This window comes from Carassius gibelio, chromosome A8 (genome assembly GCF_023724105.1).
Source record: "Carassius gibelio isolate Cgi1373 ecotype wild population from Czech Republic chromosome A8, carGib1.2-hapl.c, whole genome shotgun sequence".
Taxonomy (NCBI): domain Eukaryota; kingdom Metazoa; phylum Chordata; class Actinopteri; order Cypriniformes; family Cyprinidae; genus Carassius; species Carassius gibelio.
This window is the reverse complement of record NC_068378.1, coordinates 10,125,644-10,149,937: the sequence shown is the minus strand read 5'-3', so window position 1 is coordinate 10,149,937 and position 24,294 is coordinate 10,125,644. Positions and strand designations below refer to the sequence as shown.

The 24,294-nt window shown below is 36.6% G+C and overlaps 2 long non-coding RNA genes across 2 annotated transcripts; one reads left to right on the top strand and one right to left on the bottom strand.

The window, feature by feature from the left end:
• Window positions 1–6,202: 6,202 nt before the first annotated feature.
• On the bottom strand, window positions 6,203–8,151 carry LOC128018399 (uncharacterized). Its single transcript, XR_008184865.1, has 4 exons — window positions 7,794–8,151; window positions 6,985–7,017; window positions 6,601–6,902; window positions 6,203–6,447 (listed from the first exon to the last, which is right to left on the bottom strand). It is a non-coding gene; the product is annotated as an uncharacterized LOC128018399 (long non-coding RNA).
• An 11,863-nt stretch (window positions 8,152–20,014) lies between these two features.
• On the top strand, window positions 20,015–21,908 carry LOC128018037 (uncharacterized). The gene is made up of 3 exons (XR_008184699.1): window positions 20,015–20,233; window positions 20,323–20,421; window positions 20,715–21,908. It is a non-coding gene; the product is annotated as an uncharacterized LOC128018037 (long non-coding RNA).
• The last annotated feature ends 2,386 nt before the right edge of the window (window positions 21,909–24,294 follow it).

Below are 24,294 nucleotides of genomic sequence, written 5' to 3'. Positions count from 1 at the left end.
GAACACTTTTGGTGGATTCACCCCCTGACGGCAGTTTAAAATGCAATGAGAAATGCAGTCATACCTCGTAAGCTAAACCAATGAAATTGGCTGCTGGGCAGGGTTTGCGCTGAATAGTGCTCTAAAGAAAATATCAGTTCAAGAAGTCAAGAGGATTGTGTGGTATGAGGCCGTTGAGCCTCACATTTAGTTGCACCCAGCATCACTGCCCCATCCTACTCAGTGAATCTCAAGCCCTGGGACCCTTTGACGCATAGAACAAATCAATAACGATACATGTTCCCACACACTGCACCGGCTTGCGGTGGATGATATGTTCTTGATCTTGTTTATTTATATAGCACCATTTAAAACACAAAAGAGGTTGAACCAAAGTGCTTCACATAAAAAGAACAAGAATGGAAACAAGAATTTGCAACATAAAACACCACACTGACATATAAAACACCACATCTAATCACTTCATGCTACCAACATTAGATGTTCTTTCAGCGGTTTCTTATAGATTGACAGTGATTTGGCAGACCTGATCGGCAGAGGCAATTCATTCCAAAGGCTCGGTCCTATCACAAATTCAGTATATTATTATGAAAAACAGCGGAAAGCAAAAAAAAAATGGATGTAGTTAAACAATAAACACACGTTTGAAAGGTAAAACATTAAAATATCAAACCAAATAGCATTGTTTATAAGACATAAAAAGAAAGTGAAAGAAAGTGGTTGTCAAAAAAGTTATTATTATTATTTATTTATTTTTATTAGATGCCACTTTATTTATTATTTTGTTTCTACTGATTTATTATTTTGTATCTAATGCAGTGACATTCAGATTTATAAGTGTGACTTAAGTGTCCAAGGTGTCTAAAGACTTTTAGGGCTGCTGTGTATCGGTCCATCAATAATGAAAAGACCCACTTCCTGGGAACATGCTGCCTTACTCTATAAAATGTTAAATGTACAGAGACTGATTCAAGGCCCAGAATCTAATCCATTCTCCTGAGCTCATGCTCTGGCTTGTCAGAGTAAATCAGCTCCAGTGCACCTGCTGCTCTGCATTGAAGATTGATCTCTACATGAGCCCATGGTAACACTGCTCTGAGATCAGTCAACACAAGCCTCTGCAGCTCTGTCAAAGCAGGTGCTCTGAACCCGACCACGTTGAGTGGATGCTGAAGTAGATGATGGGATAGCTGAGATTTCATCTCTGGGTCACACTCAGGTTGGAGGTCTAGTTGTGTCGAGGTCAAGTTTTTGGTGGAGCAGGTTTTCACATGACAGAGAGGATCTGGGTGGTCCTCTGAGATTGTGCTGTATAGACCCCCTCATATCATCAAGATGAGATGAGGATGAGGGTCACGCCTGCAGGGGCTCATGGGAAATGATGTTCTGATGCAAAAATGATTTAGTTTGCTAAGAGATGTGAGCAACAGTTTTTTTCATTCTTTCCAGGAGATTTGAGCTGTCAAGAGGTGTACAGTAAGTGTAGCTCCAAGGGTTAATGTTAGTGAAAAAACATAATTCAGAAAAAAACTGAGAAACTTGAGCATACTTTGACTAGTCATTGAAAAGCAAATTTTTGCAGCAGTGATTAATCTATTATAAGTTAATGGTGTAATTTGATTTGTTTTTGAGGCATATTTTGACTTGTGTATATATACAAATGTGTAACAGGACTAACAACACTTTTTGGTAAAGAAAGCGTTATACTTTATATTAGATTAATCATGTAATTACTCTGATGTTACACTGCAGTGACCAGTAAGTTATGCTTTACATACAGATTGTGTTTGGTGTCCAGAATGTTACACTTTATATTAAGGGTCCCACTTTATATTAGGTGGCCTTAACTACTACGTACTTACATAAAAAAATAAGTACAATGTACTTACTGTGTTCATATTGTATTGTAAAACACTTTTGCTGCTATTGAGGTGGGATAGGGGTAAGGTTAGGGAGAGGGTTCGAGGTATGGGTAAGTTTTAGGGTGGGTTAAGGTGTAAAGTATGGGTCAACAGTGTAATTATAAATGTAATTACAGAAATTAAATACAGATGTAATCACATGTACTTTTTATAAAAATATATAAGTACAAAGCAAAAACATGTATGTACACAATAAGTACATTGTACTAAATTATTAATTAAAATGTAAGTACATAGTAGTTAATTCCACTTAATATAAAGTGGGTCCATATTAAGTAGCCAGTTTCTGAGGAGTTACCACATAAGTACACTGGTATTACGTTGGTCCAACTCTAGATCCAACTCCTCCCACTTTACATATTGCTAAATCTACCAACTTCTGGATCACATGGTTCCAATTACTTTTATACATGTTGTTACAAATTGCAATTTTATAAGTCCTGTTACACAAGTACTTAGTGAAGTAAAAAAAAGCGTTGTTACCAATGTCCAGTTAGACATTTGTACTTAGACAAACCATCCTGAGGGTTGTTACATGTGTGTAGTGACAGAAATATTACACTTGTGGATAATATTTACTAATGTGTACTTACACTGTGGTTAAAGTTTACATTTAGAGACACAATATAAAGTGGGACAGAGCTATCATCACACATTTTTTGCTTAAGCTTCACAAAGCAGAAACCTTTAATCGCAATTTTTATTTTTAGCAGTAAAACTGCAATTTAATCATGCTGCCCTTGTTCACATTGCAGCTTTTTCCGCATGAGCAGTCCAATTCTGGTTTGAAAAATGCATCTGATTACATTCAAGCCGGTTTAGAAGCTAGCATACCACTAGGTTCCCTGATATGGCACATAATAATCAAGTAAAAAATTGTCTAATGTTCCCAGGGTCCAGTGGTCTGTTAACACACATTAGGTCAACTTTAAAAGTCAATATATATTTTCTCTAACAGTAACCTAATCCTACACCAGGATAAAAGGTGCAATTTAATACAAGTTAAACTGAACAACATGTATAAAGACCCCTTTATTAATTCACTTGAAAAGGAAGACTTTATAGATGACTTTAATGAAATCATTTGGAAAGCTGAAGTAGATGTTCAGAGCAGCTGGCTTAGTTCCAGTTGCATTATTCTAACCCTAACAGTATCCAGTAATCTTTGAGTGATTAGAACACACTATAGCCTGGGAACATACAACTCATGTTTCTTATGTGCCATATAAATCTGGGGAATATAGGAGCCTTGGAACATAGGAACGACCACGTTTAGAGGCAGTGTGCACACATTATGTTTTTGAAATGCAGTTAGTATAACTGAATAACCCCAAAGTGTAATGCCAAAGGTTTATATCAAGTTTTATTTATATAGTGCCAGTGCACATTGGTTCAGATCAGCTTTATTAAAAATTATTCATTTCTTCTCTAAGTCTTGTGGTTAAAGTCAGACACAATGCAGTGCTAAATGTTATGGTGGACTGCTTAGCAGTACACTGTAAAAAATTGTCCTGTAAATTAACGGTAGTATACTGGCAGCAGGGTTTCCAGCAGTGTACCGTAATTTTACAGTTTTATTACCGTTTTCTGAATTACGGCTTTTTTGTAAATTAACGGTAATATACTGGCAGCAGGGTTTCCAGCTGTGTACCGTTATTTTACAGTTTCCAGAATTACAGCTTTTCTGTAAATTAACAGTAATATACTGGCAGCAGGGTTTCCAGCTGTGTACCGTTATTTTACAGTTTTCTGAATTACAGCTTTTTTTGTAAATTAACAGTAATATACTGGCAGCAGGGTTTCCAGCGGTGTACCGTAATTTTTCAGGATCATTACTGTATTCTAGTTTTTTTTTTTTTTCTAAACCGTAGAACTGGCAATTTTGCCAACCATTAACTTTATTAAAAATACCTGTATTTTAACAAATTCACAAACTGGCATTTCATTTATACTAAAAAGTGGCAGCAAATAGACAGAAAAGAGAGGACCAAGGGGGTATTTCTTATAGAACACTATTTATTTAAGTGCCCAACCAATAATTCAAATGCTTTCTCAAAAAAAAAAAAAAAAGAAATAAGCAATCAAAATGGAAGAATCAGTCTTTGTATGTGTTAGAGAAAGATGAGATGAAGAGAGAAGAAAATTAACCAATTTACAAAACAGACAATGTGCAAAATGAACCCTGCAGAAGTCTGTGGACATATTTAAACTAATTTAAGTTGACCATATAAAACACAAAACAAGCAGCCGTTTTAGGTCTAGCTTTGTGCTATGAGTATGACAATGCATGGGCATGGGCTTGGAGTGTACGTTCCCCTAAAAACAGCCTTTAAGAAATGGCAAACAACTTCTGAACAAGAATCTTATTTTGGTGTAATAAGTCAAAACCTGGCAAGGATTTGTAGAACAGTCCAAGAACGTTTCAGAAGCATAAAACTGTCACCAACTCTGATGCAAGTGTAGCCAGGGAGGGGTGTAGTCTGAAACATAAACATTGAGAAAAAATCCTTTTTAAGTTAAAATAACATCAGCAGAATTTTAATAGAACGTAACAAAAAACATGTATACTGTATAATAATATAAAACATTTCAGAAACTTAGGACCCTACGATTTCCACGATGTGAAAAACATGGAGGCAATCACAGAATCAAATCATGAAAACGGAATTAGGCAAATAATGTGGATTGTCACAGAATTTGTCACATTTGTGATGAATACAATAAAATAGTGTTGTACACTAAGTGAAATCGCGATGTGGATTAGTGTATTAATTAATAAAAGTTGCAATATTGTGTTAGAAGTTGTACTTATAATTTTTGTAAAGTTATCCAAAGGATTAATTAGTTAATCAAAAAAAGGAACACTAGATTAAAGGGGGGGGGGGGGGTGAAATGCTATTTCATGCATACTGAGTTTTTTACACTGTTAAAGAGTTGGATTCCCATGCTAAACATCGACAAAGTTCCAAAAATACTCCTTCCGGTTTGTCACAAGTTTCGGAAAGTTTTTTTCGAGTATGGCTCTGTGTGACGTTAGATGGAGCGGAATTTCCTTATATGGGTCCTGAGGCACTTCTGCCGGAAGAGCGCGTGCTCCCGTATAGCAGAGCACTGAGAGCACAACAGACTTCACTGATCAGAGCGAGAGCGTTGCGAGAAGTCACAAAAGAAGTGTGTTTTTGGTTGCCAGGGCAAGACAACGCTGCACAGATTACCAAAAAAAACAGCATTAAGGGACCAGTGGATGGAGTTTATTTTTACAGAGCATCAACGGAGTTGTGCAAGTGTTTTTGTTTGTTCCCTGCATTTTGAAGATGCTTGTTTTACAAACAAGGCCCAGTTTGACAACGGATTTGCGTATCGTTTATTTCTTAAGGATGATGCAATCCCAACGAAAAAGGGTCACAATCGTGTGTTGGAACCGCAGGCGGTGAGTAAAACTGCTTAAAATATCTCTGCCTTCTTGTTAGTGCGTCCGCCTCCCATCGGAGACCCGGGTTCGAGCCCCGCTCGGAGCGAGTCGTTGCTGCTGCTGCTGCTTTCGTTCAGTTTCAGCCTCAGGATCTGATTCTGGATCATAAATAAACGGCTGAATCTGACTGTTAACCATGGTTTGTTTTGGATGATGGTTTTTTTTCCTCATGCTAATGTCACAACTTCCAAACGCTCTCAATGCAAAAGCCTACTGGCGCTCGTGATTCTTTAGCTCCGCCCACACGTCACATTAGTTTACAGAAAAGAAAACTCCTCGAAATTTTTTTGTGTGTTTGGATAGTTTTTGTGTAACCTGGGACTGAACAGTCGCAACAACATAGGGGTTGTAATGAGTGCGGACTGTATCCTCTTCAGGGTAGTTCTCAGTGCCACTGACGACTTTTTTTTGGGTCAAATATAGGTTTGTGGATTTTATTTATAAAACCGTTTCTTTGCTGTAAATTATTTTATTTTATGCAATGCAAACTACAGGGACGCAACGTTAGTAGCCAAAATGAGTCACACCAGTCTTTTTCAACTGACTACTTTTAAATGTTGATTATTTTTTTGTTAAACAAGTTTAAATGTGAGAAATATTCTGTGTGTAAACTGTGAAATAAGTTGTATTAAGAACTGTATTTAATGAAAATGTATGTGTAACTTCACTTGCCTCACTGTAGTGGACTTCTTATTCACCACCTTCCCCGTCTTCTTGGAGACTACTTTGCCTCGGCAGGTCTTTGAGCCTCTTTCTGGGTTTATTCCATAGAATCATCTAAGGAAAGTTGCATTACACATTACCGAAGTGTATAATAACCATTTTTCAAAATTCTGATTAATTAATTTGGTTTAGAATTTAGATTAATTTTGTAAAACTTTATAATAAGTATAAAGTAATAAAGCACTTATAAATCATTTGCAAACGATCTATATATATATTCTGACTCGTTTGGATTTAATGTGGATCTACATGCCTTTCTCCTATTTTCTCCGTGTCTGGCATGCGAATAAAACCACATTTGACAGTGTTTCAGATGATGAACTGAAAAAACTGAAATGGAAGAACACAAGTAAAACACAGGAGAAAGGTTGAGGTAACTAGTTTGCAAATAATGTATTACTTTACTACTGTATACTTATTATAAAGTGTTACCACAGATTCTAAGAGAGTGATTAAAACATACGCAAAAAGGAAAACACTTACCTTTGAAAAAACTCTAACGTGCAACAGGCCTCCTCTTGATACTGCAGATTGAAGATGTAGTGCACAGCAAACACTTGCAACTGCAGTCAAAAATGTTGACTAGACACTCACAAAAAAAAAAGAAAAAAAGAAGAAGCAATTTTAACAATTGTGCACAACAGCAATGTTAACAATTTTATATCTCAGCCATCAGTAAATGTTTCTTCTTCATCATGTGCAATGACACACTAACCCAGCAAAATCAGATGAGGATTGGCAGGTAGATTGAGTGTCTTCTCAACATCAGATGCAGATGCTGCAACCTGTAGAGAACACACAATACACAAATAATAATATTACATAATATAATGTGGTGAAGTGGAAAGAAGAAAATAAAATACTTACATCTGCATGCGAATCCAGTCCATCTTCGTGTTCCTGGAAGTGGGACATTAACGTTAGAATCTTGACAAGCAGGTGTACCATATCTTTGTTCTCATCCAGGGACATCCTCCAACTTTTCATTAAAAACACTTAAAAATATTCTGTCTACTGCTCTCTCCTCTTCCTCTCTCTCTCTCTCTCTCTCTCACACACACACACACACTCTCTCTCTCTCTCTCTCTCTCTCTCTCTCTCTCTCTCTCACACACACACACACACACACACTCTCGTTCTCTCTCTCTCACACACACACAAAACTGTATTTGAGGCTGAGGAACAAGTTAGAATGTAAGTTAATGAAGTAACGTTTCCTCTGTGATATAGAGATTTGTGCCAATAAATCCAGTGCAAAATTAAAATTAAAATGTGCTCACATACAAAGCCCACTTTATTAACAATAAGTTATTTAGATTACACTCTAACTAGTTTTAGATACGACTTATATTGAAAGACTAATGTGTCACTCCGAAAAAAACAAACGTTTCTCACCATAACGTTAAGGCTACTCTTTCCATCTATCCAGTCAAGTGCTCATGCAAAAGGCGATGAGTTTATGCTTCCTAAGTAAAATTAAGTTTACAGGCCTATTTTTGATTTCCCAACATATAAGGATAATATATAAGTTACCAACTTTATACGCACCTAACTTAGCAACATTAATGCAAATAAAACAAATCCTCCATTTTAAACTACACTGGGTTGGCGCCAATGCAAAATGTAAATATAATTGTGCAAATAAGTGTTTCAGAAAATCAGGAAAACACACTTACTTCATATCCTCGTTATCTGCAATCTGTAATCGAGATTATATTTGAGATAATATCCGTTTTATTCACAGAGACTGATGATGCTTTTCTCTGGTATCAGACGCTAACCGTTGCTCCCCTCCCCCACCGATCACGTGCGTATCTTCTAAAGTTGCCAAATATATTCAATTCATATCCAATTAAATAATCAGCGAACGCAAGTATTTTATATTTAACTATTTACAAGTTTAACATTTACAGGATTTTACACCAGGAAAGAAAAAAAAACGATGCAAATCCTTCACAAACACACTCATACACACTTAACTTTCAGGAGAAATTTGTAAAAATTGCATACATGCTAGTTCACCGTCTTGGCAAGATTTGTCAAAGGTAAATTAAAATATTGTTCCCACATTAAAAAAACGCTGCAGTTTAAGATAAAAATGTATTCAGACTTTGATCTGCTTACCTGTAAATGAGCCTCAACTTGAGATGAAATCCATAAAACTTTGACTGAAACCATGCTCCTCCATGTGTCGGCTAGCCTTTGGTTCCCCCTCTCCCACCGATCACGTGTGCATTTACGGTAAGACACCGTAATTTTAGAAAACAGTTCAGTACTGTATATTTACGCTGTTAATATGCTGTAAATTTACAGAAATTTTTTACAGTGTAGAGTCTAGACAATGCTTATTCTTACCTCATTAAATATTTGCTTTGTACAGTGAATGAAACGTTCATGCTGTGCTATGACTCCATATCAGAGTGGAAACATTTTTACATACAATCATTTTTACTAACCTGCTAGACAGGATTCACAAATGTACATATTAGCAGATTTAGAAAGGCTGTGAAATGTGACATTTCCAGTGTGAAAAACAGATTGTTTGATATAGTGTAGACTTAATAATAATAATTATATTATTTTACAGTTTTATACAGTTTTATTATTTTACAGTTAAAGTTTAATAGGAGGAAATTTTAGACAGAAAGAAATACATTCATGTTTTCCGTAGTGATATAAGTCACCCACTACGTTCATGTTAAAGTTGCTCTTTATGATTAAAGGCAGGCAAAAAAAAAAAAAGAAAGAAAAAGAAATGTCAACAAAGGGGGAAAAAGACCTTCCTTTGGTAAGGGGGTTAGGAAGACAGGTAATAGGGAAGACATGGTGCGCACATCTTACAGTTTCTCCATATCAGTTTCTGTGGCAAATGAAGATGAATATTCTCCTCCCTCTGGAGAGATGTACAGCTCTTGCCTTTATTTGCCTTCAGTTTTCCCCCACCTTCAGTGACAATCCTGTTTGTTTATATCCTCCTCTTTTTCTTCCATGTGAACTTAGATCTGACACCATAGAAACGATACTTGTCTACTGTTGCACTCACACATAAAGCCAAACCCACTAGATTGTTTATATTTTATAAACCTTTGAGGTGTAATTCATCCTGCAGTAATTACATTTCCCTCTCAAGTGCATCAGAGAAGCTGACAGAGAATTCTTAACTGATCCTACAAAGAGACTAGAGACAATTGTCAAGCTTGTCTACAGTGCAGCTACTGATTGAAGGCAGAAGTGTGATAAAAGAATAGATAGACAGAGCTTCCATATATCAGTCCGTCTATCCATCACAAGTCTAAGAACATCGGACAGGAGTGATATGGATGGCGGCTGTTTACCATGAAGTGGTGGACATATTCCCTCTGCAGTCTTGTTAAAGGATGGCTGTAATCTGTCGTGAACCACTCTCGTGCACAAATGCTCTAACACTAGATTAGAGCACACGACCAAAGGCATCCGTGGACTTACTTCAAAGTTAAAGTTACCGTGGGAAAGAGTTGCAAATGTTTCTACGCTGCAAATAGTGTACAAAATAATATACTTCTAAAAGTTGAATTATGCTTTCATGACCACATGTTAATTAACAGAAACATTTAGATTTTTTCATTTTTTTTATGCTTTTTTATAGCAACATATAAAATTAAGGGTCAAATGAAACAACAAAGTTAAAATCTTTAATACAATGTAAATTTTATTTATTACATATTATTTTATATATTGTTATCTATATTATAATATAAAATTATTATTATTAAGATCCATAGATATTTTATATGCTAACTAGATTTATATATAATTTAAGTTACTCAGACAGATTTTTATTTAGGTTTTAATCTGTTTAATTACAAGTTAATTAAAATATGCCTTCTATACAAATGTAATCCCCATAAAGATTTCATTTACTTGTGTGTTTCAAAGATGTAGTAAAGCCTATTTTCCCTGCAGCCACATGGTGGAGTGCAGTATTTACAGTCTCTGGCAGTGAAGGCTAATCTCTCTGCTCAACTATTTTTGTAATTTACTGTTTAATAGCAGGCAAAGTGACTTTTTTTTCCAGAAAGAAATACATTCATGATTTCCTTAGGGATATAAGTTACCCACACATTCATGTAAAAGTTGCTCTTTATGATCAAAGGCAGGCAAAAAAAAAAAAAGCATGTAGACCAAGGGGGAAAAACACTTTTCTTGGGTAAAGGGGTGAGGAAGACATGTAATACTTCAAATAAACTTTATATGGTTGCAAAATTCTCCTGTATATTTGGCTTGTTTCAGTTTGTGTATACTTTGTATTTGTTTTAATGACCTTTCGATGAACCCTTATTTCTTTGGATTATTATTATCCATTAGTTAAGTTTTGTATTTGGATGCTTTGCCCGTGATGTATATTATCTGACCTTATCTTTAGTAGAGGTCAGTTGGTCATGATATACCCACCAGCAGGATGAGAAATCAAGTGCTCCAAGAGTGAGAATAAACCCAGAGCTAAGAGCTAAAACATACTGTGGCATTGTGATGTTTTCCATCACTGTCTGCTTGTTCAGGTCTGGATGAATTACAGCAACAGCTCACCAAATATGGACATTTGTTCTAAATAGTTAAGGTAATTTTTGTCTTATTCAAAAGTAAAAGAAATACACAAATATATATTTTTTTGTTTTTGTTTTTATACCAGTATACCAACTTTTATAATCAGTTATAAGACACTGACAGTGAAAAACTGAATATGAATTTCTTTGAATTTCAGTTTAATTCTATTTCCTGACATTTATCACTCTGCTACTGCTTGCATGCCAAAAATGAGCAAACTTTTTTTCCGTCCTCTTTTTTTTTTTCAAAGAAATAAACACTTTATTTTAGTTTGATGTTTTTTTTATTTATTTTATTTTTGTACTTTTTTCTGGTACTACATTAAACTATATTTACATCCCATTCATTTCCAATGCCATCATTTTGGAATGTCACCTGTACAAGTGTAATCATGTAATCAAGTTTTTCATGTTTACATTTTTTTGTTTGTTCCCACAAGTGCCAAAACCTCTACCACGTTTTATACCATTCAGATAAAATTAAAATAAAAAATTGGGCAAATCCAAATCGCATTTCCTCTTTCTTCCTATAGCTATACTTCATGTATATTTTATGTGTACAAAACACAATTAATAGTGTGTATGAAAAAAATACAAAAAATGTTTCTTATTGCATGTTGCATATTACTAGCATATTGGCTGTTTATTAGTTCTTATAAAGCACATATTCTGCATGACTATATTCTACATCCTTAATCCTCCTAGTCAATGTCTGAACTTAACAATTACCTTACTAACTATTAGCAATCAGTAATAAGGGGTTTATTGAGGCAAAATTCATAGTTAATTGTTAGTTAAAAGTTAGAACTGGACATTAAGATTAAGTGCGAATTTTCATTTGGTGAAACAAGTGATGCAAAAATTCCAATTTGGTTTTCCCAAATTAAAGTATTTCTGTGTTGATAGCGTTTGACCAGTGAAGCAGACAGTTAAAGATAACATCTAATAATATTTTTGTCAGCAGTGTTCAAGCCTGCACTGACTCTCATTAGACATTCAGTTGACATGCATGTGCACACATGCATACACTACTACTTATATTTTATATATAATCTGGAATAGGTGGGATTTAAACGGGGGATATGGGGTAAAGCACAGATTTGGATGGAACATTCCCACTGATCCCAGCTACTCACTAAACAGAGAGGACAATGTCACATGGACTTGATAACATCATCACGAACATCTCTGTGGGTTATTTTAGGGCTGTTAATAAGTGAAAAATTCTAAATATTGCGTGACACAAAAACTGAAACGAATTAATTAAAATTATAAGATCATTATTTTGCTCTCATTATTTTGCTCTCAATTTATATGCCATTGAATTCAGGTTTGTTTCCTGTGTGGCAGTAAGTTTGTGTTGTCAAATGGTAGGACAATCGCATTTACATACATGTCAGGGGTTCTTTTTTATATAATAAATAACTGTAATAAGTTAATATGCAAAAATTACAGTCTAAATAATTATAATTAATTACCTAATTATCCTCAGTGATTTTCTTGCCTCCAATGGCCATTCTATGATCCAGATGTTCTGCATTAAACCAAAAAAAAAATATGCATGGTGGCTAATAAATTCCTTGTGTATTCTGTGATACATAATGTAATTACATGCTATGGCATACTTATTCAATTAAATTCAAGTTTATTTGTATAGCGCATTTTACAATATAAATCATTATATAAAGGAACTCCCGCACACTATCTTAACTTGCAAATTAAAATTTTAATCACATCAACGTTTCGGTCACACGACCTTCATCAGGAGTATACAAATGTTCAAATTCATCTCTTTTAAGATAAACACATGACCAATTAACAGAGCTCCATCTGCACAGAATTAAGCTCATTTGGAATACATAATTAGCAACACATCACAAATAGTTACAACAATCAAATACCCCCTATAGGCAGGGGCGTGTCTAGAGCATTTTCAGTGGGGGGGCCATGCTGGGGCACTGCCTCCTAATGGGATGGCCGCCACTGCCCCCCCCAAAAAAAGCGAAATTCTAAAGTGTATTACGTATATCCTATTGATTTTATTATTATTTTTAACTTGAATAAGTTACTTGTAAACAAATGCAGTAATAAAGCACATTTTTGATTACTTTAGTTTTTGTCATCCCTGTATATATCCATTAAGTTAAATTTGAGAATACATATATATTTTTCAATTTCAATTTTTCATTGAAAGAAACTCCCTATATCTTTACTTCTTTTCATGGCTTGCCACTGCTCTCTTCCCTGCCTTCAAAAGAAACACTTATGTGTGTCTGTTTTTCTCAATCTCAAAAAAAAAATTCTAATTGTAAATGAAATGCACAGAATGCATCCACAACATTTCATGTGTAAATGGCTAAGTTAGGCCTGACAATTTAACTGACTCTCTAACTGACTTACTCTCATGCATTAACAAGTAACGTGTCACCAGACAAATATTATTATGGAACATTCTGTGCATATTGTCATTTGGTGCAATCTTGCTATATGTGGTCACTGTCACAAAATAAACTGATACAAAATATGCAAATCAACATGACATGTTTATTGTTTGATAGCCCCCCATCGTATTTTACTTTTATTGTGTTTTATTAAACGTTGACTGAACATTCGATTGAAATCAACCACGACCAACGCGAGCAGAGCCTGACGGGGTAAAAACATTGATCTGAGAAAACCATACAAACATATTAAACCATACATAAAGGTTACCTACCAGCTCTTTGTTTGGTGTCTTGTGATGTGTCGTTCTTGAACGACGAACCTTTAATGTGACTAGGGAAGAACAAGTCGTCTCTATGACGGCGACATCACTTTGATTGTTTTTTTTTTTTGTTGTTTTTTTTTTACAGTGGATTCTAATCTTCAAAAATGACCGTGTTGTATGATTTATATCTTTTGAGTTCACCCTTCAGATTAGACTATAGAACTGTAGTGTTACTTGTTTAGGATTCAAAATGTTGTTTGCTTTTAATTTATGTCATTATGTCCTTTTTGAGCAAGCATCTTATACATATATTATTAAAAATGGATTAAAAATTAAACTAGGCTATAAATAATTTATTAGATTATTAGATTATTATATAGCCTAGTGTTTATTTACTGATAGACAGTCAAAAAGACAAATTAATCAATATTTTATTTATTAAAAGGTTTTATTTATTTATAAAATAATAACATCACAGAACCTCAAGAAACAGTAACAAAAACACAGTGACAGAAATGTCAGAAATAGCGCATGGGTCTGTCACGTGATTAAGGAATGATTTGAACCCGAAGACTTGTCAGACTCGAGGTGAGTTAATCACAGACTGAAGACCCAGGTCAATAATTAATTAATTAAGTCCAAGATCGCGACGAGTGTTGTTTCTCTGAAGACGCTGCACTTCTTTGAATCCCGAACTTCAGTAGAGTCTATAGACTGATTTGCCATAAAATGAACCAATCACAAGACATCTTATAGGGGGGGCACCTGGGGTGGCCAATCGAATTTCAGGGGGGGCCGGTGCCCCCCCTGGCCACCACGTAGACCCGCCCCTGCCTATAGGTTAACAAATTCATCAAAACAATCAACACATCGTCATCAAACAGCATCAAATTGTAATTTTAAACAGGTATTCAGGCTCCATAGTCCCTCAAACTCATTGTGAATACAGTGTAAAAAACAACACCTCATTCAAAACAATTGCATGACTATAACATTACATTAAATAATGCTTCATCGTTCATACCCATAGGTGATAAAGTTTGAAGGGTGTAAATCCAAAACAGTTCGCGTCTCTGTAGAAGTAATTCAATGTCTCCACCTCTAGGTGGCAAAATTACTTTCTCAAGTGACGTGAAGTATGGTGCAGCAGGGGTTCAGATAAAAAATCGGCAGCTGGCAGCAGGAAGTGGCTGCCATTGACAGCCGGAAGGCAGTAACTGACAGCCGGAAGGCAGTAACTGACAGCCGGGTGGTAGGTGGCATAGACATATAAATAACTAGACGCCTCATTGGCCGCTCGACCGCACGTCAACGTCGCCGCCATATTGGAGCGGGCAACTGTCATAACTCTCACATCAGGACAGAAGAAAACATATCTGACTCATCGACAGATTGGACACCTACAAACCGTCACACAATAGTAAAAACAGATCTCGGGGTGTTATCTTTCACAGGTAAGACTCAGCTGTTCTTTCTCGATGTTTTTGGTCATTTTTAACTTTATGTTGACAGCTTAATTAACCACCAGTGTCAGACGATTAATAATATCGCTAGCTTAGTTAGCAGTGAAGGCTGAGACTTCATAAGAACTCAGAGTTTAAATGAATTCTTATTACGTTTTAACTTATATTGCCATTTATATAATAAACTAAATGGTGTTATGAGCACAATATACAGAGTGAGCCCTTTGACTGTCTAGATTAATGATGGAGCTAATGATTCTCTCTTTAATTTCACTACCGTTACTTATTTACAAAGATGAAGTGGTAACACTTTAGAATACTAGTCCTATAGTTAATGTTAGTTAATGTATTAATTAACATGAACAAACAATGAACAATACATTTATTACTGTATTTATTCATCTTTGTTCATGTTAGTTAATGAAAATACAGTTTTTCATCGTTAGTTCATGCTAATTCAGAGTGCATTAACTAATGTTAACAAGCACAGCTTTTGTTTTAAATAATGCATTAGTAAATGTTGAAATGAACATCAACTAAGATTAATAAATGCTGTAGAAGGATTGTTCTTGCTTAGATCATGTTAACTAAAGTAGTTAACTAATATTAACTAATGGACCGTTTTTCAAAAGTGTTAGCGATTAAGTTTATCATCACTTGATTATAAGGATTTCATTGCTTTTCATAAAACTGTGAACTGATTCTATGTATTCTTTTTTCTTCTCTTTTAGCCACTTGCAAACAGGACAAGGACAGCCTTAAGGAAAGCTGAGGAAAGCTGTTCTCAGAGACGAGACTATACCTCCCTAGACTTGTGTTGTGTTTGTACTAAACCCAGAGCAGCCCTGAATGAATCGACAGAATGACCAGCTCATATTCTAATACTATAGACTGCTTTTAAAAAGCATTGCACAGGCTGTTTAATGCTGATCATGTTCTGCGTTCGTCTTTACACAAAAACTACATGATGTTAATAGCCTAGAAATGAAAAACACAGGAACTCATAGTGAATCCAGCTGCAATATCATGATAAACTCATTGTGATGTTGTTATAATTATTATTAATTTTGATTAATATCAAGTTTTTGAGGGGAGCATCTCATATTCTGGTCTGTGATAAACAACTATACTTTGAGATTTTGTGGTACAAGGTAAACCTTACACACTCACACCCAAACATTTATATGTGTTAACATACATGGAAAAATAAACCACTGTTTCAAAATGTGTGTGTTTTCTGCATGAGTGTGTGTAATGTGCATTATAGAACATATATATATATATATATATTGATATATATTGATATATATATATATATATATATTGTCACGGGAGGAGCACAAGACAGACACAGTGGGCGTGGCGTCAGGCCTCGGAGAGGCTTTTATTAACAGAAATCATAAAACAAAGGGAATAAAAGTGGCCAAAGGGGGAAAGTGTCCAAAATAACAGGGAATCTGGTGTCCTCGTCGTGCTGCGGGGTTTGTGTGGGTCGGGCAGTGTTCACCGAGGAAGGGTCCAGGCAAGGGGCGGAGTCCGGCGGCCGCACGCGATCCCCTCCTAGGTCCGGGGCGCGAGGGGCGGCGGCTTCTCCTAGCGGCCGCGTCTCTCTCATTGGCCGCGGCGCTGGTAGGGGATGGACGGCCCGGCATCCTGGCCCGTCGGCCGTGTAAACGGGTGCGGTTCTCCTCCGGATCGCGGGTCCGGCAGCTCACGTCTTGGTGGCGCGGGAGTCCCTCAACGCTCCCTTCCTGGACCCACGAGGACACCAGCGTGCATGCACGGGGAAGAGACCGGTCTCCCGAGGAGAGGCGCGTTGGGCTTTTAAACAGCGGCGGTAATGAGGCTCCACTTCCTTCAGGTGTGCCCCATCACACGCCGCCAGCCCTGGCTCGTCCAGCGCCCCTCCTCTCACACACCCACTCCAGTCGGGAGCCTGGTGAAGGGCGGCGATTTAGGACGGGGTGCCGGTGACAATCAGGGAGGAGGCAGCTGACTCGTCACATTCCCCCTCCCAAGCGACATCCCCGTCCCCAGGGCGCCACCCACACGGGAGTGCTACCATCCTCAACCAGACTCCAAACGGTCGGAGTGGGCGGGGATTCCTCTCCGGGCGGTCCTCCCTCTCGCAGCGCACCGGAACAGGGACAGAGAAACCGGGTTTTAGTGACAGCCTCAACCAACCACAGGGTAAAATGACAATGGAAAAGTCACTTACCCCTTGTGTGGCTGGGAGGCTGTCCCCAGTTTTCCTCCGTCCCAGTCCGGGTTCTCACGAACGTTTGCAAGCGAGAGGGAGTGACGTCACCAGATGTTTCCCAACTGCGCTGTCTAGGCTCCGCCTTGCCTGCATTCTCCACCAGTGTCACGGGAGGAGCACAAGACAGACACAGTGGGCGTGGCGTCAGGCCTCGGAGAGGCTTTTATTAACAGAAATCATAAAACAAAGGGAATAAAAGTGGCCAAAGGGGGAAAGTGTCCAAAATAACAGGGAATCTGGTGTCCTCGTCGTGCTGCGGGGTTTGTGTGGGTCGGGCAGTGTTCACCGAGGAAGGGTCCAGGCAAGGGGCGGAGTCCGGCGGCCGCACGCGATCCCCTCCTAGGTCCGGGGCGCGAGGGGCGGCGGCTTCTCCTAGCGGCCGCGTCTCTCTCATTGGCCGCGGCGCTGGTAGGGGATGGACGGCCCGGCATCCTGGCCCGTCGGCCGTGTAAACGGGTGCGGTTCTCCTCCGGATCGCGGGTCCGGCAGCTCACGTCTTGGTGGCGCGGGAGTCCCTCAACGCTCCCTTCCTGGACCCACGAGGACACCAGCGTGCATGCACGGGGAAGAGACCGGTCTCCCGAGGAGAGGCGCGTTGGGCTTTTAAACAGCGGCGGTAATGAGGCTCCACTTCCTTCAGGTGTGCCCCATCACACGCCGCCAGCCCTGGCTCGTCCAGCGCCCCTCCTCTCACACACCCACTCCAGTCGGGAGCCTGGTGAAGGGCGGCGATTTAGGACGGGGTGCCGGTGACAATCAGGGAGGAGGCAGCTGACTCGTCACAATATATATATATATATCAATATATATATATATATATATATATATATATATATATATATATATACATATATATACACATATATATATATATATATATATGTGTGTGTGTGTGTGTACATGTATATATTATACATGTATATATTTTACTTAAGGAGCTCATTAATTAAACACAATCTGGAACTCATGTCCACAATTTTTTTATATTGTGTCTGAATTTGATTAATAATTATTACACAAATAGTATTTTAAAATTACATTTCAATTTTTTTTATTTTACTCTTTAATTTACTATTAATTTATTCTTCATTTTTGTCTATTCTGTATAATTCCACCCTTGATATTACATATTCTTCTTGCTATTGTTAACCTATTGTTGTTCAGTTATTGTTAACCTATTGTTGTTCAGTTATTTATTATGGTATTATTCATATTATACAAATAATTTTATACTATTATAAATCTATTATATAGAATATGTTATTGTAGCATTGTACTCGCTTTTCATATTATTCACTTTACTTTAAGTTGTACTACATGTACTTTTTTAATATAACATATCACTTTTACTATATTTCTACTGTGCACTGTATCAGTTCATATTTTCATTTTCACTGGATCCATAGCCTCATCAGTTACATGTGTTATTATTTGTTGTGGAGTTCATCTGTAGGCTAGTGTGTCACTTTTTGATTTGTATTTACTTGTTTGATTAAATTTTCTCAACAATAGTAAATTATTAGTGTTTAAAGATGTATTACTTAGATTTTATCACAGAATTTCAAAGGGAATGAGCTGTGTTCTGATCTGAGACACGAAAGAGAGAAAAAAGAGAAAAATGTTGGGATTGAACACAGACAAGGCAATAAAATCAAATACATTTAATTAAATGAATATTCAAATTAAATTACATTCATATGTCACAGTTATACTAAATTAACATTAGAATTGTAAACCGAAAATAATAAACGAAATCAAGAAGTGAGACAAATGTGAGCTTTCACAATTCCTTACGAAAATTAATAATTTTCCAAACCTAACTAAATAACTGGAGGCAAAGTTTTTAACTGCACGTAGATCACAAACCTGAAATCGGTTGATAAATGTGAACGTTATCGTGTTTTTATTCAGAAAAAACCGGAGCTCCCCGTTTACTTCCATGTATTTTTAAGGCAGTCTTGCCCTCACTAACATGGCGGCGGCGTTGACGTATCGCAGCAACGGCTCAGAGCGGCCAATGAGGCGTCTAGTTATTTATATGTCTATGGTAGGTGGGACCTGCCATTCGGTGGGAGCCAATCAGTATCGACCAACGTGGGCGTAACCAATCAGATATAACTGCACCCAAACGCTTCAGTAATGGTTGCGATTGATCAAACGGTAAGTTCAGAAATTGGTCATCGGAGTAATTAATGTTTTTTTGCGTTGTAAGTTTGTTTTTAATTGTTATCTTGGTGGACGACTTGGTGCCTACTTTGGTTTAATTGTTCAATGAAATCTAATTAACGTTAGTGGTAGCAACGTTGTTTGTGTACCTTGTTAGGGGCCTACCATTAACTTCAAATTACGTTTGACGTACCATTAAATATTAAAGTTTGTTAGCGTGTTAAAAGTCTATTGAACAATATAAAAAGAATGTTGTTTGACTGGAATGATGGAAGATAAATTTGCAACACTAACCATATATTTGTGCATGTTAAGTCTTTCAGGAGATTGTGTGATATACATTAACTTAAGAGTTCTTAAAAGAAGTTTTTATTTTTTATTTTTTTATTTTTTCACTATTGAGGTGTGTTTTCTCTAATACTATGCATGTGCAGAACTGTTCTGTGTATCAGTTGAAGTTGTAAGCATGTGAATGCAAAACAATTTTTTTATTTTATTTTATTTTTATTATCTATACAAAATATAATGGACCGGTTCATAATTCCTTATAACTTTTAGGTCTAGTTTCACAGACAGGGCTTGGATTAAGCCAGGATTAGGCTGTAGTTAAATTTAGAACATTGAAGTAGCTTTTGTAAACATGCATTTAGAAAAAATATATATATATATATATTACTGATGTGCATCTTGAGACAAAACCATGGCACTGACACCTTTTTTTTTTTTTGTAATACCCAATAGTTGCCAGATGCTGTCCTGTTGGAAATTCTTCTTTACGTGATCCTGGAGGAGGGTGATGCTACATTAAGTCCGTCTTTGGTTTGTTCCAAATTCAGAAGTCTGCTATACTGTATACAGACTCCTTTCGAAAGCGGGCACAATCCAGCTGGCTTGACTGAGTATCTTCTTTTACAGATTTGATTAGAGGTTTAAAAAGGTGCCATAACCTTACATTTCTCAGTTGCCATGTCTGAATGTTTATCTTTGTAATAATGCTGTTTTCATGCTCCTCATCTCAATATACAGGTGGAACAAAATGGAGAACAAGTCTAAGCCATGTCAGGAATTCAACAAAATGTACACCCTGCAGACTCTGCGATGAGGTTTACAACAACTGCTTACCAGGTGTGCAAATTATGCATGAAAATGTAATCACTGCTCTGTACATGATGACAAGATGCAATGGGAATAATCATTAATATGGCTGTGCATGCATGTCTACTGTTAATAAAGCAATTTAGGTATTAAAGTCACCATTTTCTTATGAATAATAAAATGCAGCAGCTAGAGTTCTTCCTAGAATCAGGAAGTATGACCGGATTAGCCCAGTTCTGTAAACCCTGTACTGGCTCCCTATCAAACATCGTATAGATATTAACATCTTCAATAATATTAATCTGTTTCTTTCTTATTCAAAGGTCACTGCAGTCACCCGGATCCAGTATGTATCCAGACCAGATAGTGGATCGCACCTAGAAAGGACCTCTACATCCCTGAAAGACAGCGGAGACCAGGACAACTAGAGCCCAGATACAGATCCCCTGTAAAGACCTTGTTTTTTCTCCATTTTGTCACCGGTGGAGTTTTGGTTCCTTGTCGCCTCTGGCTTGCTTCGTTGTGGTCCCTTCATTTACAGTGATATCATTGACATGATTGCAAATGATTCCACAGATACTATTTAAACTGAACCGAGCTGAAGGATGACATCACTGAATTGAATGATAAACTGACTACAAACTGAGTTTACTAATGTCCTTCTGCATTATTGACTGACACACTATTTTCCTATTTAATACTGTAAAGTTGCTTTGCTTTGATCTGTATTATTAAAAGCACTATATAAATAAACAATGCTTGACTTGACCATGTTGCAAGAGGAAAATGAGGAGAGATGCACATCCACCCTGGGTTTTACAGTGATTGGTGCAAGATGCTGGAGAAGTAACTCTGTATACCTCATCAGTTCTGATCTAAGAGTCTTGAAAATACCTCCAGATTGTTGTTAGTGATTCTGATTGATATTTTGGTCTGCTTGCTTACTGGATATATTTTATACTGTTTACATTTTAAAGCACTGACTTTAACAAATTACTAACCCAGTTACAAATTTAACAGCTACTTTATACTATATATATATAGTTGTTTCTTGAAATACTACAAATATAACCGCAAATTATGATTTTAAATAAAGGTTTCTCAGACTTCTCTCTTTTCAGTCATTTGTGTATATAGCCTATAATAAATATACAACATACACCCAGTAAGTGCCACTCTCGTATATAAATATAAATTGTTTTATTTCACACAAACAATGATACATGCATGCATAAACATTCAGCTGGAAATTAACGTTTAGCAAAATGATCTTATTTCTTTGTTTATATTTGATCAATATTTTAAATCAAATAATATACAATACTGACCTTTATACATATTTAAAAAAGTATTAAACATAATCATAAGTGTATATAATTATTTATTTGTCTTGTTGCCGCCGGCAGCCTCCTCCAATTTCCGGGTATTAGCGACAGCTGCCATCCGGTTTTATTGGCAGCCACTTCCTGCTGCCAGTGACAGCCACTTCCTGCTGACAGCTGCCGATTTTTCGCTGAACCCCCTCTCGTATGGTGGCCCATACTCAGAATTTGTGCTCTGCATTTAACCCATCCGAAGTGCACACACACAGAGCAGTGAACACACACACTGTGAATACACACCCGGAGCAGTGGGCAGCCCGGGGAGCAGTTGGGGGTTCGATGCCTTGCTCAAGGGCACCCAAGTCGTGGTATTGAAGGTGGAGAGAGAACTGTACATGCACCTTTCGATTGGAAGTCCAACTCTCTAACCATTAGGCCACTAAATCCCACAAAAGCGTAAAGAGTACACTTCCTTGATATGTGGATACAGAAGAACGAGGGCAGTTTGACTACAACTTTGTTTACAAAAGAGACCGATCGTAACACACTTTTACTCGCTACCAGTTTTCATCCGACTTTTTTAAAAAAAGGACTGCCTAAGAGTCAGTTCTACAGACTGAGGAGGATTTGTTATTCTGATTCCGACTTTATTGAGAAATCGATAATCATGAAAAATTAATTTTTGAACAGAGGTTACCCTTTAGATTGAGTTGATGAAGGATTTAATACAGCTTTTAAAAAGACGCGGTCTGAATTGCTAAAAAAGAAGACAAGAAAAACAAGAAAGTATTCTTTTGCTTGTATTACAACATATTCACCTAAGTCTTACATGATAAAATCAATTTTTTAAAAATACTGGCATTTGTTGTCTTCTGATTCGGAGCTGAGTGAGATCTTAGACATCCTCCTTTGATTGTACACAAACGCGCTAGGAATTTAAAAGACAGCTTGGTACATGCTGATTTTCAGAGCGTTAGCCCTCGTGCGTCTCAGAGTCCTATACAGAAGGGCAATTATCGTTGTGGGAATTGTGCTCAGTGTAACAATACTTTTAAAACATCATTTTTTTGTCATCCTAGAACTGGCAAAAAATATAGCATCAAATCTGTGATTACTTGTGTTTCCACTCATGTTGTGTATTTGATCCGTTGTCCTTGTGGTATAGGCTATGTGGGAAAAACGTCACGTCAATTGAAACAAAGAATTAGTGAACATAAGTGTTCGATCAGAAGAAAAGATCTAAATTATCCAGTTGCGGCACACTTTATTTGTTTTTTAAAACAAATAATCTATTTTTATGTAATTTATATGAACGTAAGGACTGGTCCAGTTTCTCCTCCCTGCTGAAAAAAACAATAGAAACCATTACAGAAATTCTAATGGTTTCCATTACAAAACCATTACAAACCATCAGCAATTAACCATTAAAACCATTACCAAATGGTTTCCATTACGTAGTGTGTTTTGGGCATATTCCATTAGGATTTATTGGTTTGTATTGGTTTCCATTACAAGTTTGTATTGGTCACGATTTGCACATAATGGTTTCCATCACAGTTTTGTAATGGTTCTGATGGTTCCATTACAAGTTTGTATTGGTCTTTATTAAAACAAATTTAATGGTTTCCGTTGGTTTTGGAATGGTTCTGATGGTTCCATTACAAGTTTGTATTGGTCTTTATTAAAACAAATTTAATGGTTTCTGTTGGTTTTGTAATGGTTCTGATGGTTCCATTACAAGTTTGTATTGGTCTTTATTAAAACAAATTTAATGGTTTCTGTTGGTTTTGTAATGGTTCCATTACACGTTTGTATTGGTCTTTATTAAAACAAATTTAATGGTTTCCGTTGGTTTTGTAATGGTTCCATTACAAGTTTGTATTGGTCTTTATTAAAACAAATTTAATGGTTTCCGTTGGTTTTGTAATGGTTCTGATGGTTCCATTACAAGTTTTTATTGGTCTTTATTAAAACAAATTTAATGGTTTCCGTTGGTTTTGGAATGGTTCTGATGGTTCCATTACAAGTTTGTATTGGTCTTTATTAAAACAAATTTAATGGTTTCTGTTGGTTTTGTAATGGTTCCATTACAAGTTTGTATTGGTCTTTATTAAAACAAATTTAATGGTTTCCGTTGGTTTTGTAATGGTTCTGATGGTTCCATTACAAGTTTGTATTGGTCTTTATTAAAACAAATTTAATGGTTTCCGTTGGTTTTGGAATGGTTCTGATGGTTCCATTACAAGTTTGTATTGGTCTTTATTAAAACAAATTTAATGGTTTCCGTTGGTTTTGTATTGGTTCTGATGGTTCCATTACAAGTTTGTATTGGTCTTTATTAAAACAAATTTAATGGTTTCCGTCAGTTTTGTAATGGTTCTGATGGTTCCATTGCAAGTTTGTACTGATCTTTATTTGCATATATTTAATAGTTTTCGTTGCAGTTTTATATTGGTTCTGATTTGAATGTTTAACTGATAGCTGGTAATTAGGCCATTAATTAATATAAGTAAATAATTTAAATTATTAATACAAACTGTACACAGGTTTTGTCAAGAATATAATGTTTTTATTTATTTAA